The sequence below is a fragment of the Henckelia pumila genome, chromosome 3, assembly GCF_033568475.1.
Source record: "Henckelia pumila isolate YLH828 chromosome 3, ASM3356847v2, whole genome shotgun sequence".
Taxonomy (NCBI): domain Eukaryota; kingdom Viridiplantae; phylum Streptophyta; class Magnoliopsida; order Lamiales; family Gesneriaceae; genus Henckelia; species Henckelia pumila.
Genome location: NC_133122.1, coordinates 122,830,369 through 122,836,368, shown reverse-complemented (window position 1 = coordinate 122,836,368; position 6,000 = coordinate 122,830,369).

Below are 6,000 nucleotides of genomic sequence, written 5' to 3'. Positions count from 1 at the left end.
ACAACCTAAAAAACATTGGAAATTAAGTTTAGATGTTAAAATTCAATTATCCTCATACATTTAGATGCAGGATTATATTTTATAAAAAAATTAAAGAAAATTCTCAAAAGTAGTTAAAAAAAACTAAAGAAAAATTCTTAAAATTAAATCTTTATTTTACAGTGTGCAAATGATCACAAAAGAACATATATAATATATAATTATTCAAATATTTAGGGAGAAAAACTCGATTTAGTCCTAAATGTTTGATCTTTTTACTCACGAGGATTAGATACTTGGCTTGTTTGGTCTTAAAATATCTTAGTATTCCCGGTTTAGTCTTAAAATTTTATAAATTTTGGTCGAGTTAGTCTTTCTGTCATGTCCCGTAACTGAGCCTAGTTGACATCGACGTTATTTAATGTTTTCACATTAAACAACAAGCCTCAGATTTCAAAAAATTTCAGAAATAATCAGTCTTTTCATTCATAAACTGAAATTACATTGTTTTTACATAAACTGAAATCAAATTACTTTTACAGTTTAAATAAAAAATTACAGAGTCTAAATGCAGCGACTAAAAATAATAACAACTGAAACTAAACATCAATCATTATTTCAATCTTCACCAGTCCTATAATTTGTTTTCCTAATCATCTTCTAGTTCGTCTGCAGTTCTATCTGAAAGGGTATTTCGGTGGGTGAGTGATATGGGTGTCACTCAGTAATTAAATAGAAGAAAACTCCAGCAATTATTTAAAATTGTAGTAACTCGCATCCCGTTTTACTATATTTGTAACGTCCCAATTTCTCAATCAAAATGTTACACAAACATACATACCTAAAATTTGGGAAAAAATAAAAACTTTGCGCAAGCATCATCTTCTTTATTAAAATAATCGTATTAAAAGTGCACAAATAATGAAATAGCATTTAAAAATCTTTGCCAAACATGACCCTCAACATAAGATTCAAAACTTGTTTGCCTCTCATCAAATAAAAAGGTTTAAAACATCTTTCAATCTAAAGCATTTGCACTCATGCATTGCCCGTCAGACCGACCCTTGCCTCTTCTTCATGTTCGCCCACATAATCATCAATAAAAGCATCCACATCCTCGTTACCTGTACCATTCAAGTATAGTGAGTCGAAAGACTCAGCAAGAAAATGCATAAAAAGGATTTTCTAACTTTAAAAGAGAAACATTAACTTAAGCTTTCATGCAATAACATCTCGAATGTGTAACAATAAAATAAAATATTTGGGTTGATGAAGTATGAGTAGTGTGGTAACCGTCATAACAAGCCATTCATAGTTTCCTGTTGATCAACAAGCATATGAAATTTAGCCTGTAAACTTTCATTCTTTGTATAGCCGCTTCGGAACTCATCCCGAAGTGCATACCCCGTATAACCATCCCGTGAGCCATGTTTGGATAGCCGCTCCGGAGCTCATCCCGAAGTGCATACCCCATATAATCAGCACAAGACACATAATTCATCAAAATATTTTCCATGTATCATATCATTCATCTTATCATATCATATCATGTCATTTCCATAAATCTCGTAACATGCTCATAAAGTTTCTCGTGATTCTACATGCTTAAAATCCTTCAAAACATTTCATGAGAAATTCACACACTCATGCAATACATAACTTGACCGATCCACGTGAGGCATTGCGTCCGTCTTGGACCTTGAAAACTTTAAAATTCTTCATGAACATTCTTAAAAATAATTAAAATACCTTAAAATATCAAAATCATGATTTTTATGACCCAAAAACTCGTAAAATGGGGTGGGATATGCAAACCTACGACGACAGCGCAACCGCGCAGCCCACTCGCACACCTGCGAAACCGCAGCACGGGCGGCGCGCCGTCGCGACATCTTAATTCCGAAAACTGATCTTTTCTGCACTTTTTCTGAACCTACGATGTTTGGAAACACTTTTCTGTCAAAAATATCTTTCAACATCATGAAAAATTTAAAAACATATACCCAAACACCAATAAACTCAAAAGATCTTTCATCAAAAACCTTCCTTCAAACTTTTGCCCCAAAAATCTGATTCATTGCCTTCAAATCATTCAAAACTCAATAAAGTAGAACCGAACACATCAGGAATGCTTCACGTATCACAATCAAGCAACATACTCATAATTAATGTTTCAAGAACGTGCATAGATCATCAATCAAAACACCTAGGATTTTACCTTGGAAATACATATATTCTTGAATGAGTTTCAAAATCAGTAAAAACTTGCATGAATCGTCTGATTCAGATTATTCTGGACGGCGGAACGATCTAGCCTTGAGAAGTCGAAGAACCTTAGCCTGAATGTCACAGTGTTTGAGAGAGATTTTGAGAAGGGAGCGTTCAAAATGAGAGTTCAGAATAAAATTCTGAACGCTTATTTTGTTTGTGACTAATGGGCTCCAACACGGCCCATTAGTTACATTTTAAAATCCTTTTAAAATTTTACTCTCCCACTCAATAAAAAAAATACACTGCATCCCTTTAAACATAATTTAAAATAAACATATTTTTCTTAACTCAAGCCAAGGCTAGGCTCGTCCCTACGACCCAAAATTAATACCAACCTGAAAACTTAAAAAAAACATACACATCACATAAATCTCAGGCATTAAAATAAATCACATAATTTCACATAACAATTAAATTTTATAAATAACATGCATTAAATCATATAATTTAATCAATTAATCGTGATTAAACTAGTGGACTTTTTGGACCTTACAACTTTATCCTCCTTAAAAGAATTTCGTCCTCGAAATTTGACTTACCAAACAGTTCAGGATAGCGTGCTCGCATATCCTGCTCGGTTTCCCATGTAGCTTCCTCAACTAACTGATTTCGCCATAGGATTTTCACCATTGGAATCTCTCTGTTCCTCAACCTCCGAACTTGTCTGTCCAAGATTTGAACAAGCATTTCCTTGTAGGACAAGTCTGGTGTCCATTCCACTGGCTCATGGCGAATAACATGAGAAGGATTTGCCACATACTTTCTTAACATTGAGATATGGAAGACACTGTGAACACCCTCCAAGCTTGGCGGTAGTGCCACTCGGCAAGCTCGAGCCCCAACTTTTTCTAGGATCTCGAAAGGTCCTATATATCTTGGACTCAATTTAACTCTCTTTCCAAATCTCATAACACCTTTCCATGGTGATGAAAGAGTGGGTGCCCGGTTAGCCAACTTGTGGCTAAGGGCTTTTACGACTCTATGTAAAATAATCTTTTGTTTAATATAATTTACACTTTTATAATGGCATTGACTTTATCTTTCTTCATATTGTTATATTATGATATACTATTGTTGTTTTGATAAAGACCTTGAATATACTATAGTGTATGTAAGATGTGGTAGCACATAGGGATGTCTATCATGAAACACATCTTATAGTCACTGTATATTCTAAACAGTTCCAAGTCAATTGAGCCGTCCGCAAATAAGGATAAGGATCGCTCGAGATTGAGACTAGCATTTGCGATGCCGAGTACCACATTTCATTGGTATGGAACATAGAGATGTTCAAAGCATGCAAATGGATATTCATATGATGAATGATCGAACTACCCTATTCGGACTTTCCAAGTGGTTATCACTTATCGAGTGGATAAAGTCCGCGGTTTTGGTTGTACACCATTAGTCCTTATTACTTGAAACATCATTGAGACTCTATATGCTAGTACTGTTCTTTGACTCGTTTACCGACTCTATTGGGGTCATCAGGTGTCGGGATTGGGTACAGTTACGACACATATAGGAGTCGATGCTTTGTTGTCAAAGATTCACCACATACTTGCGAGTGTGGATATCCTATGCGATCTGAGGAGATATTAGTGTGACGAATCTCTGGCCAGAGTACATGATGTGTTTTAGGTTACTTGGTGTTCCTAGTAACACATGCGATGTCACTAATAGATCTCCAAGATGTTATGCATAGTTATCGAATCTCGAACGACTCTCGATGCACCAATGATTGTTGATTCGATCGGGATATTTGGTTGAAGGGACCGTACTGTACGCTAACCAAAATCTACTGGTTCTTGCAGGCACTATCAGTAATACCTAGGGAATCATGGGGCGATGTTGCTAGGCGCTCTTACCATGATTCGATGGGTAAGTCGGAAATTATTGTTCCGAGTCACAAGGAGTTGTGAGCCCACGGCTAGCTGTATTCCTGAACCATTGAGGGTTACACAAGTAATGGATTATTAAAACCCCGTAGAGATAGTTAAATTTAAAGAGTTAAATTTAATGAAAGAGAAGTTAGACTTCTTAACTAAAGGGAGTGGGATTTCCTAAAATGACATAGGGATGGACATTTTTTGAAATCACTGAATTCGGATTCAGAAAAATTATCTTGACTATAAAAGATGCAGAAATGGTTTCTGTGCACATTGGTGAAATCAGTTTATCAATCGGAGTCACGATAAATTTTATATTAATTTCTATAACAACAGGCTTGGCTTGTTGGGCTTAAGTTATGGATTGTGGGCTTTAAGGAGTTAGAGTCCTGATATAATTATAACTTAATCCAGTCTAGAAATTATCTATAAATAGGACTGCAGTGTTCGAAAATTGTGTGTGATTTTCAGTCTTGAATTTTCGAAAATCAGTCTAGATTATTCAAGAGGAACTTCGAAATCCTCTGTCCCTTTCGGAGAAAATTCGCCTTGTGATTTTTATGAAAAATTACAATCTGAATTAACAGATCATATATGTTTATTCTCTACGCAAACTTCTGATTGATTTCTAGTGCAGTCAATCAGAGGGTTTTGTTTTCTATTCGTGGACCTGATTGAAGAAACGTTCGTTCATCAGTTCCGGGGATATACAACAAGAGCAGATTAAATTCTGTTGGTGTCCATAATCTCGCTTCAAGATTTTAAGGTAAAATATTTAATTGTGATTATTTATTTTACTTACATAAATTTAATCGTAAAAGTTTTGATACCCAGATATAGAATCGTTCCATATTAATAAAAATAAATTTTTAAACTCCTGCTGCACCGGGTATCAATTCAAATTGATCTGAACACCGTTTTCCAACAGTGGTATCAGAGCCAGGTTGCTCAGATCAAATGATTAAATTAATCGATTGTACAAAATTTTTAAGCCTAGGTTTTTGAAACAAAACAAATTTTTTAAAATCAAAATTTTGACGGGCAAAACACGGGCAGCGATCGGATCGCTGCCCATGGGCAGCGATGTGATCGCTTCCCAGGGCAGCGCACGGCGCTGCCCAGCCCGAGCGCCGGTCGGGGCACGGGCTGCCCGGGATAGTCCCGGGCAGCCCGGAAAATTAAAATTTTATTTTTTAAAAAATTTTGAATTTTTGAAATTCTAGTGTTTGATCCGATCGAAAATTGTTTTTGATTAGATCACGAGGCATCGGATCGAATTGTTCGAGTCCGAAATTTTTAAAATTGATTTTTGGATAAATTTGAATTTTTGGAAAATTTATAAATTTTATCCGTTAAATTAGATTTTATAAAATTAATTATTTTGGTACAATTGATGATAAGATATGATCTTATGGATGGATAAGATAAAATATGATTTTATCTTTTAATTATGATGCCTTTGCATGTTTATCCAATTATTTAATTATTGAATTAATTAATGGATAAAGGATGATCGATTGCCATGACCAATGTTTTAGGTGTATGTTAGGTGATTTACATTTGTCTTATTGTTGTTGGTGTTTATTAATGGGCTTGGTTTATAGCCCAATATGATTGTCATATGTAATAAAAGTGGGTCTGGTTTATGGCCCGTTCCCACCCCTAAAAATGTATCACATATTTGTCATCGAAATTTATTGTAAATTTATTAGACTTAGTGGGAGACAAAGATTTGAAGAAATGGTGGGCCCAGCAGACAATGAAGACCGAAGAAATGTAAATTGGAAGCACAATGTAATAGGATTGCATTGCATACTTACATATCACCTAGGATTGGACTTAGACTCGTGATTGGCAACCA